The sequence below is a fragment of the Macrobrachium rosenbergii genome, chromosome 56 (assembly GCF_040412425.1).
Source record: "Macrobrachium rosenbergii isolate ZJJX-2024 chromosome 56, ASM4041242v1, whole genome shotgun sequence".
Taxonomy (NCBI): domain Eukaryota; kingdom Metazoa; phylum Arthropoda; class Malacostraca; order Decapoda; family Palaemonidae; genus Macrobrachium; species Macrobrachium rosenbergii.
In genome coordinates, this window is record NC_089796.1 from 66338863 (window position 1) to 66351362 (window position 12500).

General features: G+C 40.3%; 2 protein-coding genes across 6 annotated transcripts in view; one reads left to right on the forward strand and one right to left on the reverse strand.

Annotated features, from left to right (window-relative positions):
* LOC136836568 (alanine racemase-like) overlaps positions 1-12500 on the reverse strand; it is a 165155-nt gene that overhangs the window by 47247 nt on the left and 105408 nt on the right. Inside the window, exon 1 of one of the 5 annotated variants that reach the window (XM_067101018.1) lies at positions 2247-2526. The exons of 2 other annotated variants lie outside the window; for them this stretch is intronic. The gene's annotated coding sequence lies outside the window, so the exon portion shown is untranslated. Of the gene's footprint in view, positions 1-2187; positions 2527-12500 lie in introns of those variants that run through there. 2 more of the 5 variants (XM_067101019.1, XM_067101016.1) reach the window with 2 other exon arrangements.
* LOC136836323 (uncharacterized) overlaps positions 11758-12500 on the forward strand; it is a 97537-nt gene continuing 96794 nt past the window's right edge. Inside the window, exon 1 of the mRNA XM_067100479.1 lies at positions 11758-12037. The gene's annotated coding sequence lies outside the window, so the exon portion shown is untranslated. The remainder of the gene's footprint in view (positions 12038-12500) is intronic.

Sequence of the window (12500 nt, forward strand, 5' to 3'; positions counted from 1 at the left end):
TAGGACTGACGGGGGAGGAACCGTCTCTCTAAAAAGCTCGAGAGTAAGTCTTCCACGCTGTTCGAATTGCGACGCACGCGCTACATTGCAAGAGATGCAAGCAAGCAAACAAAATGTATCCCGCAAGAATGACAAGGAGAGAATGCGTCAGCACCACATGTAACTTATGTTCATTGAACAATTGAGGCTTGACACGTGGGTAAGGTGTTTCTTAACTTCTATTCTCTTAGGAATAATAGAACCTGCTTTAGAACAACGTATGAAAATGAATCATTTTTGTTCATAATAAATTATTCGTTAAAATACTTCTCTATTACGTGACGAGTGAGTATAGAAAGAGAGACGATAATAATAATAATAATAATAATAATAATAATAATAATAATAATAATAATAATAATAAATGCATCACATACCTGAAGAGTTCAGTTAAAGGTAATCAATTGACAAGATTCTGTCATGCAAAGACATGGCACAGTTAGAGAAACAAGATATGCAATTAATTTTTTATGATTTTTTTTACCAATAACTTCTTTCCCTTGATCACTATCACAACTGTCCTTGGACTGCGGAATGAAGGATGAATCCCCTTATGCTGAATATTTTCCTAGTTTTCCACAGACACAAAAAAAAAAAAAAAAAAAAAAAAAAAAATCAACACATGCTTGATCTCCCTACGACCTCTGCGTCAGTCACAACCTATATTTTGTGCCCAGACTCCTGTACCTGGATTCAATATCCACACCTCACTACCATGGAGGGGAGTTGGCTTAACAATCCCTCCACACACACTGAAATTTAGTTCCCATTGACCCTTCCCTTCCATATCTTTCTGGGATTCACCTTTTCTTTTTTTCAATCACCATCCATTACATTTCATCCTAAATACCTTTGCAATCGACCACCTCCATTCATCCATAAAAACATTCACTGCCCAATCTGCCTGTTTTCCAAATATCCTATGGCTTTACTCTTGCACATAGTTACTTCCTACACATTCAAACTTTCTCACTAATCTTGGCAGTTTTTCTTCAAACTCTCTTCTTAACAATTATTGTCTACATAATATTCTAAATCACACTTGACCTCCATCATGAAACTCTGAAGTCACTTTAACAAGTATCAAATACTGTATTAGACATCCTCAACTACCTCTACAGTGCATCTCTAATAATACGGTCAACAGCTTGATCTAAACACCTCCCTTAGTTAACCACACAGTACTCTTCACCTATCAGTCCTCCCGCATCTCAATCAAAATCCAACCATAATGATTCCAAATACTGTATGTACATTTGACATTGGTAAATCATCAACGTTACTTGTATACAAAGTAAGAATTCCAACGGAACCGTTCCCCCATCCAGGCATACCTTACACCCTGGGACAGCTTCTCAATCAGTGTTTCACCACCGTGCCACAGTATCTCGCCTGTCATCAGCTCCGGTCAACATTTATTTCTTCATCCTTTTAGCTGTCATACTTACATCACTGACAGATATCTTGACAAGCATTCTCTAGTTAAGACTGACCACTTTCACTCTTGCACCACAGGGGACACACACACACACACACACACACACACACACACACACACACATACATATATATATATATATATATATATATATATATATATATATATATACAGTATATATAAAGTGGTGTGTGAGTACATATCAGTCCTGTGAAGAAACACTGCAGACAGACACCGGGAACGAATGGCCTTATCGCTTGATCTACTTTTCTTCATCCAGTCGGCACCGCTTTGATTAATGTAGTGTAATGCGTTGTGAGATGAGTAACCCACTACCACCTAATTGCAGGGAAAGATTCAAACTAGTTCATTTAATTGCTGCGTCTCCCGTCACAATTTGTCCCCTCTTGGTTTGACGGGTCGTTGCAGTTTCCCGACACACACACACACACACACACACACACACACACACACACACACACACACCATATGACTGAGATGACTGACCACCAGTTGTATGTATTTATATATACTCCTTGGCATTAGGAAACAGGCCTACCAATATTCACGTAACACCGAAACAGTCCTAACTGCTCCTGTCAGTACCGTATCGTAAAAAGCTAATGAAAGAATAAACACTTCATCCCCTTTCGAACTAAATAAATTGACGCAGCATTACAGGTTTCGATCAACATCACACGCTAACCCACCTTCCAAAGCAATGGTGCCCAAGTTATCATGACGACGTAAGGTGAGCGTGGAAACTTACCGAGGAGGGTAGAGTATCACACGTCTTCAGCCGGCCACGCACACAGCCAAACTGAGCGATTGAACTAGATGATAACTCGGTGAACTGTGTATACAGTAGTATTCGATTATTCGAGCGACTATTGTTAGTGTTTGGTTGTGTTAACGGTAAGCCCAGACGATGAGTTTTTCAATGCGCTAAGCGCATGCCTTTTGAATTAAAATCAAATGCGAAAAAGTTGAGAGACGAAGAAGAACGCAAACTCATGCTTCTCACTGTCCCCACGTTGCTATTTTTAGTTGCAGTGATGTCGTAGAACCACTTGTTTGTACGGGAGTTTGTGCCGCTTACTTAATTGTTAATAATGTTTTTAAGCAGAGACGAAAGAAACGGTAAAAAAAAGATCATGGGTGCAGGAATATTTTAAACAAAACAAAAACACCATTTTCCAAGATTTACAGTGTGACATCTATTGCATATTTTTCAGTAAGTTCTTGAATGAAATCTCCTTTCAGTAACTTGTTAGAATAGCCTTTTAAATAAGTTTTCCAAAGCATCTCGCGTTTTTGGTAATCTTCAATAAAATTAAGAGTTAATTCTTTGCTGTCAAGTGACAAGGTAATTGGATTTTACTACACAATAGCTTTCAGGGTGAAAAAAAAAATCGCACTAACAAACGCACGTGACTCTCATAACCGGCGGGGAGCCTTGCGTTGTCGCATGCCTCGTTGATTTCCGAGAAAAAACGCATGCGCAATCGCATGCGCTATTTGCGCTGTCGAATGCATCAAAGACATGAGGAAAATCGAACGAAAAAACGCATCATGGATGGGGGTGGTAGGGTGGCTTGATATAATAAAACAAACGAACGAGTCATTCGCTAATGGATACTATGCGGGCAATGCTTATCCTGGTAGCAAAGTTGAGTATATCTTAGCTTAACCAGACCACTGAGCTGATTAACAACTCACCTAGGACTGGCCCGAAGGATTAGGCTTATTTTACATGGCTAAGAACCAGTTGGTTATCTAGCAACGGGACCTACGGGTTATTGCGGAATCCGAACCACATTATACCGAGAAATGAATTTCTATCACCAGAAATAAATTCCTCTATTTCTTCACTGGCCGGCAGGAGACTCGAACTCGGGTGTAGCACAGTGCTAGCCGAGAACTCTACCGACTCGTCCAACGAGGAACTATCCTGGTAACGGAACTAAATAGCATTCCATTCAAAGGAAATTAAAATTATGATCGTTCCATCGTAAGTTTTTTTTTTTTTTAAGAATTGTGGTATCAATTTTTTTCCTGTAACTCAGCCTACACCATTCTCTTCGGTTAGAAGAGGGTTTTACTTTACTAAGCACTCAAAATTTGTAGGCCTGTATGTTTTGCATATACAGCGTTAAAAACAAAACTGTTTATTACATTTTGTTCGACATAATCAAAATATGAAAAATATGTTGAATATTAACCTATAAATGTTTGGCTAAGCTTAATGATCCTTGCCGGATCTGTGAAAGGCGGGGAATCCTAAAACATGCAGTATAATTTTGTTAATAAGTGTCTGTGTGGTATTAGATTTTCATAATCAATAATGTATTCTTTTACAGCCGTTATGCAAATATATATAACTGACCATTTCAGTGCTGAATGGCCTCCTCGAGATGTCCATTTGACCTATTCTGAAACCGTATGGTTGAGGACTGAATTATTCACTCTTTGAAAGAAAAATGTTTATACTCTCCATAATGAGGTAAAACAGAAAAAAAATAATGTATTTCCATACATTATTAACTTCCGTAATGGGTGGCAGATAATATTGACTGTGAGCAAGAGGTTGAAACGTAACATTAAAAAATTTCATATAGTAAAAAAATATTAACTAATAAAACTTCAATATATGCTTTCGAATATAATTAAAGAACAATATCTAAAGATAAGTCCATATATTCTTTCGAACACAAAGAAAAACAAAAGTAAATTAAGTTTATCCCACATACAGTAATCAATAAAAGTGCTTCCTCTAGTCATTTTCAGTTCATGAATGCTATTCACATCCTGATATTTAGCGTAACCCCCTAAAACACTAATAACTCCGTTCACATAAGACGTTACCATTACCATTCATTCTAGGCTATGTGACTCCCATTAAGCCATTCATTTGCAAAAGTAATATTAGCAGTTTCCTTATCTGATATATCTGAATTCTCCTTCATATTTGTAAAAATATTCTGTTTCAATTCAACGTTTTCTATTATATTAAAATGAAAATTGGCATATGCAGTATTTAGAAGTCATCGTGCGACCAAACTGTCGGCGTTACAGGCGTGCCAACCGAGCCTCCTACTTCTATGCATTTTACTGCCCTTCAGTCAAGCGAACTGTATTTAGTTGAGGTAAGGAAATTATAAATTATATATTTTATAATTATATCTCATTTGCTAAATTAAAAAAAGACTTTTAACTGAAAGATCTTTAAACAGATGATAATCAGATGACATCAGATATGTCAAACTCTACTCACGTATTATTCACGTAGAATAACATTCTTTTAACAGAAAGACCTTTATACAGATAATTCTGATAAGGTTGGTAGGCCTGTTCATATCTAAGCATAATGAAAAATTTCATAATGATTCGGACACATACTTAAAAACCTGCATAAAACAAGGAATTTTCTTGGTTTTATTTGTTACTTATTATGATTGATTCTAATTTTCATATTACAAAAAGTTGTTCTCAAACTAATTGATATATGGAATATAAGAAAGAAATAAGATCTGAACTATACATTTCGTAAAGTGATGCAGAATATCGTAACGCAATTGTAACAATTGAGTTTATTACGTAAAACACCTCCTTAGGATAAGCAGAAACATGCTGGGGTATCTCAATAGCAATCCACTTACACAAGCTATGAAATACTGATATCTTCTTGCATTTTTTCAGGGAACTGTACGTCATTCGCTTACGTAAGAAAGTACGATGGCGCCCGAAAAACTTTTGAATACATTATTCAAAAATTAATTTTTCTTCGTGGCCAGGTAGCTAACGTTACCTCGTTTTGATACCCCAAACGCATGTTCGAATCTCGGCCGAGCATCAGACTATCTTCATTGCGTGATGATACACTTTTCATTAGCTTTCGTTCATGGAATTTCTATTTTTTTTTTTTTACCGAAAACACAATCTCGGTAAATTTACTCTAGAATGTGAAAATACAGTGAAAATTATATCATGTTGTACATTAAATCTGCAAAACAAAACCGTTCAGATGCTTAAAAACACCATGCATGTCCGAGGCAATAGGAAATTCTCAGCTGGATTCGTTCATAGAGATCTAAAAGATAGTGGGGATTTATGGGTGTAGCACCGCGTTTCACGACGACAATATTTACTCGTTTTCCTTTATAAACTGGATTATTATTGCATAATCATACGTGGTAATGATAATTTCTCTAATAACTACAAATTTAATGGCAGTAAATGGTGTGACAGCTAAGACAGGTTGAGCAAAACTAGTAAAATCCACAAGAGCGTACTCTATGTGAGGAGGAACCCGAGAACTTCGGGCGGGAAAACGCATCACTGGATGTTACTTGACGTTGCCATGGATCAGCAGCCGAGAAGAGAAACTTCATCATTAATACGGAGCTTGATAATAGAGATGCACAGAGTAAATATGAAGCCAGCAGAAATATCACGCAGGCTTAATGTGAGCAGATTAGTCGTCCACCAATGGCTGAGACGAGACAGAGAGGAAAAAGTATAGCGAAACATCCTAGATGAAGTCGCCCTCGTTCGACAACCGAGGAAGAGGACAATTTTATCATCTCTGCCGCATTAGAACAAGACCACCGAAAAATAAGGCCTGGTGGATATGACGTGATGACATCGCCTCTGGTAGTCCCAAGCCGGTGATTCTTTCTCTCTCGAGCTTCCTTCCCGTACATCACTTGCGTACGAGGCTTCCTCATGGTTCTGTTGTTTTATTTTTTAATTGGACCATAAAACGAACTTACTATGGTAATAGGTAAACTCAACAGTAAGTTCACTGCAACAGGTACTTGACTTTTGTCTCTGGATGACATTACGATAACTAGCGCTGAATAATCCTTCGACTCAGTGCTTGGCTTCAAGCCTAAATTTCATATTCCATTCCATTCCGCATTAGCATAACTTTCGACCGCAATAGTCGGAATTCATCACACTGGAACCAGCGTTATGCCACGTCGGGAGCAGAAACAAACATACAGTTAGGTTTGTCTTACAAGGTAACATAAGTTTGGCATGTGCCTGAAAAAGGGATTTAGGTAGGTGTTGTGAGCAACGAGGTAAAGCGCAATATAAAGAGAGAGTGGTTTGACCTAGATTGAATTTTAGTAGGAATTCATATAAACTAGACTTAACAGAATCTAATATAGGCTAGTGTATGTCAAACAACTCCCAGTGTAGCCTACGTCAAACAACTCCCAGAGCAGGACTTTGCAAGACCTTTGAAAATGGCACAGACATAGGAGTTATGGGTTCATCACAAGTGGAAGTACAGTATAGGGATCAGGAAATAGGCAAGTTACCATTGACAGTAGTCAAAGGTAAGGGACAACCCTTACTGGACCTAGATTGGTTAAGGTGAATAAAATTAGACTGGCATAGTATTCAGAGGGTTACAGGTACAAAACAGGAGCCTACAGAAGGAATTTCAATAACTAACCTAACCTCATGGCCTTTCTATGTTCTAATGTTCATATATACCTATCATACAAATATTAAAAGACCATCTTTCCTCTTCCACAGGTAACAGTTGAGTACAGATTTATGAAATAGCTAACAGTACACCACAATACCCTACCTACAGTTAAGGCTAACTGCACAGTACATGCATTTGTTCATGTCACTAAAGAGGTTCATGATGCGAATATCATTGAGCAGATATTGAATAACTTACAGAGAGCTGACACTGCTGTTATAAAATTAGTGATTTCATTTTTGGAAATAATTTTAGATGATCATTCATTCAAACACTTGCCTGTGCTGAAATTTGTATTTGTACAACTGCAGTTAATGACTGAATAAATCTGATTGTTCATCGAAGTTGGTAATATTGTCTTCTTTGTTTTGTAATTGTCCCCCTCAAAGTTATAGGCTCTTGAAAGACAAGAAAATCCTAATATTGTCGTGTTACTCTACCATCAGGAGTGTGTGTGTTTCCAAACAGTTTACCCCAACATCAGAACAATATGACTCAAACTTTCTGATGTACATTAAGAATAAATGTAAATCATTACTACCCAATGACAAAACACTGATACTGATGGTGGATGAAACGCACTTGAAACCATATTTTGATTATAAAGGAGGAAATTTAGTACATTTGTTGAGATGTACCAGGAATAATTGGCTTGGCCAGAAAGATACAAATAAAACACTGAAGTTCCCAAGGTTCTCTTTTGATGGAAATCACATTTTAGAAATTGAAATTCATTATACACCATTCAGGACCCCAACGACCCCCTCCAGCTGACAACGGGCGCCAGCAACGTCGCCTGTGGGGCTGTCCTGGAGCAGGTCGTCGCTGGAGCCTCCCAGCCTATCGCCTTCTTCAGCAGGAAGTTCAGCCCCACAGAGTCCCGTTACAGCACCTTCGACAGGGAACTCTGCACAGCGTATCGGGCAGTACGTCACTTCAAGTTCCTCCTGGAGGGCACGCCCTTCACAATCTGGACGGACCACCAGCTGCTGGTCCACACCTTCACAAAGTAGGGGGACGCATAGTCTTCCAGGTAGCAGCGGCATCTTGTGGAGTTCACCTGCACAATCAAATACCTCCCTGGCAGGAAGAACCTTGTAGCAGATGCCCTCTCGAGGATCGAGCTCAACATGGTGCAGCTCAGGATCGACTATGAGGACCTTGCCCAAGAGCAGACCACAGACCCAGAGGTTCCAGCCTACTGCACCGCCATCACGTCGCTCAGGTGGAAGGATGTGCTCCTCGCTCCTGGGGGGCCACCACTGCTGAGCGACGTAAGCACCGGCCACCCCGCCCACTGGTACCTGCCTCCCGCCGCCGTCTGGTGTTCGACGTCATCCACGGGCTGTCCCACCCCTCCGGCAGGACGTTGGCCAAGCTGCTGGCAGAGAAGTTTGTCTGGCACGGTATGCAGAAGGACACAACGTCCTGGGTGAGGCAGTGCATCCAGTGCCAGACCAGCAAAGTAGGGCGACACACTGAGTTAGGGGTGGGTGAGTTTCCCCAGCTGGGGAAGTGGTTCGGACACATCCATGTCACCGTGGTAGGCCACCTTCCCCCATCAGGCGGGGCCAGGTATCTCCTGACGATCGTCGACCTCTCCACCAGGTGGCTCGAAGCGACGCCCATGCAAGAAGCCACCGCCAGCGGATGCGCCGAGGATCTCCTCTCCAGCTGGATCAGCCAGTTCGGTGTCCCGGACCACATAACAACCAACAGGGGTCCAGCCTTCCTGTCCGAGCTGTGGACCGCCCTGGCATACCTGCTGGGGGCCTCTCACCACAGCACCCTCGCCTACAACCCAGCGGCCAACGGATTGGTGGAAAGGTTCCACAGGTCCCTTGAAGGCATCCCTCATGGCCTGCTGCACCGCTGAGGATTGGAAGTACCAGCTGCCTGGGTCCTCCTCGGGCTGAGGACTGCCCCCAGAAGGAAAAGTTTACAGGGAGCCCATCAAAGTCCCGGGTGAGCTCATCACGGGGGATCGCCACAACCTGACAGTCCAGAGGCTCCGTGACATGGTTCGAAAGTTCGCGCCCTGCCAGCGGACGTATACTGACAGGACGTCGCCTTTCACGCCTCCCGGCCTGTTCTCCACCACCCACGTCTTCTTCAGGAATGATGGTGTCCGCCCGCCCTTAACCAGGCCCTACAGGGAACCTTTCTGTGTGCTGGAGAGAAACAGTAAAGCATTCTGGTTGGCCATCCACGGGAAGGACGACTGGGTGTCTATAGACCGCCTCAAGCCTGCCCTGTTGGAGGAGGACGTCGACGATACCACGCAGCGCCCTCCGCGGGAACCGTCGGGGCCGCAGCCAGCCCAGCCCAAAAGGAAGACGCACGGCCGCCCCCGGAAGGCTCTGGACCCGGACAGCACCACAGTCAGCCGCTCCCACTCACACCGCACCCCCCAGCTGACATCGCGGAGCCGCAGCACTCTCCAGCGCCCCAGCAGATACTTACTTTAATCAGATGTTACCTACGTCTTGGGTCGGGGGGGAAGTATTGTAAAGTCCCCGCTCAACGGGGTTTCTATAGTTAACCTCTTTACTTATTCATTTGCTCACCTATATACTGGTTTGGTGTGTTTTCTTCAAGTCCATTTTTATATCATGACAACTTGGTTTCACTTATAATCTCTATCTCTCTCTCTCTCTCTCTCTCTCTCTCTCTCTCTCTCTCTCTCTCATGCAATTTTATCAAGATTATAAATAACTGTTAAGAAATGTATTTGAATCTGTCACTTTTCACATCTCATTTTGAAAAACATACTTTTTTTTATTCATGATAAAGGTTAGAATGATAAGTTAATTATATCTTCCAAATCTTATTATGAATCCTATCCTAATTGTTATACAATAAATACATAGAAAATGTGGACACAGGACAGTGTAAAAAAAAAGGCAGTTGCATTTGCACGACTTGACCACAAAAAGTAAACAATATTAAAAGTATGAGAATTATATCATACAGCATGTAAGGAATAAAAGGAATAAATGATGAAGAATATGATACAGAGAACACATTTCAAGCAAGTTTCTCATTAACACACGATATCGAACACATAAGTTTACATATGACATACTGTATACATAAAGGTAATAATTATACACGCATCAAAAGATTATATTTTCGGGAAAAAGTACAAAAAAGGTATTTGCATTTATTTGACTTCATAAGATAAATATATATAATATATAGTCCTTTAGGGAGTAAAATGATCAAACAAACAACAAATAACTCAGGATAGTCTTTACTTGAACAATTTTTGTATGGCATGAAGAAACAAATTTTTTCTAGAGATCTTTTTTAATTTCTTAGTTAACATCCGCTTAGTGCTACTTTTTTTTTTTTTTTACTTTGATAAGTTGTTTAAATGATGGATTTTAAAGAAAATAATTTTAGCAAAGGAATGCACAATTTCATCAGGCAAGGATAGTTTATCTGATTTCTTTAGCTGAGAAACTAAATTCGCTGGGCAGTCTTTGCCATCCTGTAGTGTCTCGCCATTTATGGCTTTGAATAATCTTCTCATGATAAGTGGTTGGGAACAGACGTGTTCGGATGGAAAGGACAAATTCCCTCGGCTGCTCTTAATCCATTTGTTGCTCTCAGTAGTTGTGCCATCTTTTGTTCCGAGATATGGGTATTTGGTGATGAATTTTCTTGCCATATATCCCCCAACGTATCTTAAAGAAAGATTCTTCTTCAATCTTAACACCTACATCTGACATTAGGTTGTCAAAATTAGGGCACATATCATCACATAGAGTTGTTGCATCATCATCATTGTTATCACGAAATTCAATATCACTGAACAGCATAGACGTTAAACATAATTCAAGTACAAGATTGGAGTCATTTGATAGTCCTGTTGCGCTTGAATGCACGAATTGTGAGGGAAACAATCACATGATGCACATGGATTGGGCCTACCTGAAATACTACCACTTGAAACACATTATGTATTCTCTACAATCCTACTTGAATTACTCTTTTCACTCATCAGAGAGACATTCTTGCCAAGCAGATATTTCCTGAGTCTATACTTAAATTGGACGGGATTTGAGTGATCATGACTCCCTGCCACTTGTCTGATGCAGCCCAAAAAAAAAAAAAAAAAAAATGTTCAATACAATCCTGACTGAGCCGTCTTGTTATTACATACTCTATCTTGAGCAGTCTGTGCAACATCTCAAACACCCCTTTTAATGCTTCGCAGGATAATATTATTCTTTTCTGGAATGGGTAAAGACTTCTTGTTTTTTCACTTTTCACTTTCATTGTTTTCATCATTTCACTCATCCTATCAAGTATTCCAGTTTGTGCGTCAATTTTATCTCCAAATGCATTACGTGACTCGACATCTCCGTATTTTCCTTACGAGTTCATGACATCGAACCGGTCATTAACGAGTACAAAAGGCTGAGGTATGTGCCCAGTCATCACCTTCAAAAATACCATTCTCACCTAAATAACTAACTTAAGCAGGGCAAGATTTTGATAAGAGTCTAGCTGCTGGACATGCGCTGTCTTTGAGATCCTGCATTAAGATTTATTTCTAAGATCTTATGAGCTCTTTTAAGTTCATCTTCAGTTTTCATTATTATTTCTTACATATACCGTGATGATACATACTTCGCGGAGGCTAAAACAAATCCTGAGTCAATTAAATGGCTTCTTAATAACTTAAGCATATGAGGCGGCAGTCTGGCCGGATGTAACTATACGATGACGTTTCACAAGGGGCGGGACTAGGTTTAAGCTCCACCATGTGAACAGACCCTATTATATTGACTCTGGAACAGGCCTTCTTTTCGATAGTCTCAATTAGAACCTCTGACAAACGCCGTTGCTATCAAACAACAAACTAGATTAATGGTTACGCCCCAAACTATAAGACAGAGACGACATGCAAGCGGGTTACATTATAGAATACCAGCGACGAAGCCACTTCTGACAGAGGCTCGCAAGAAGTTAAGAGTGGGTTTTGCATTGCAATATTCTGCTATGGATATCGACTTCTGGGATACGCTAGTCTGGTCCTACGAAAAAACAAGGTAATTAATACACAAATTCGTTCTTTAGAGTCGAGTCAGTTTGCCTAGGCACAGCTTAGTAAAACTAAGTCTCTAGGAAGTTCAATGAAATTTCTAGTCACTTTTTAATAACTGCCTGCGACTGAGTGCGTCTAATTGACAGTTTTTTACAATTTTTTTTCTAAGTTTGTCGCTTGAGGAACTCAAGTATTTAAGATAAGTCAGTGTGAGCATAGGTCTCGGTCTCTACTATCTGAATGACTGTGTTTTAATGGATATTTTTCGCTAGAATTCCCTCTAAATCCGAGGCTTTTCCAATTTATCCCTTATTGTCGTCTTTCCATTTGAAATCGCAGAGCTAACTGTTTACTTACAAAGCTGCAGCCATAAAAACTAATCTTTATCAAGGTTGCTGTGGTGTGTCAACTTGAACAATTTCTGACTACACTCCCACCAAACAGTTCGGAGTTAGCACATACGGGGC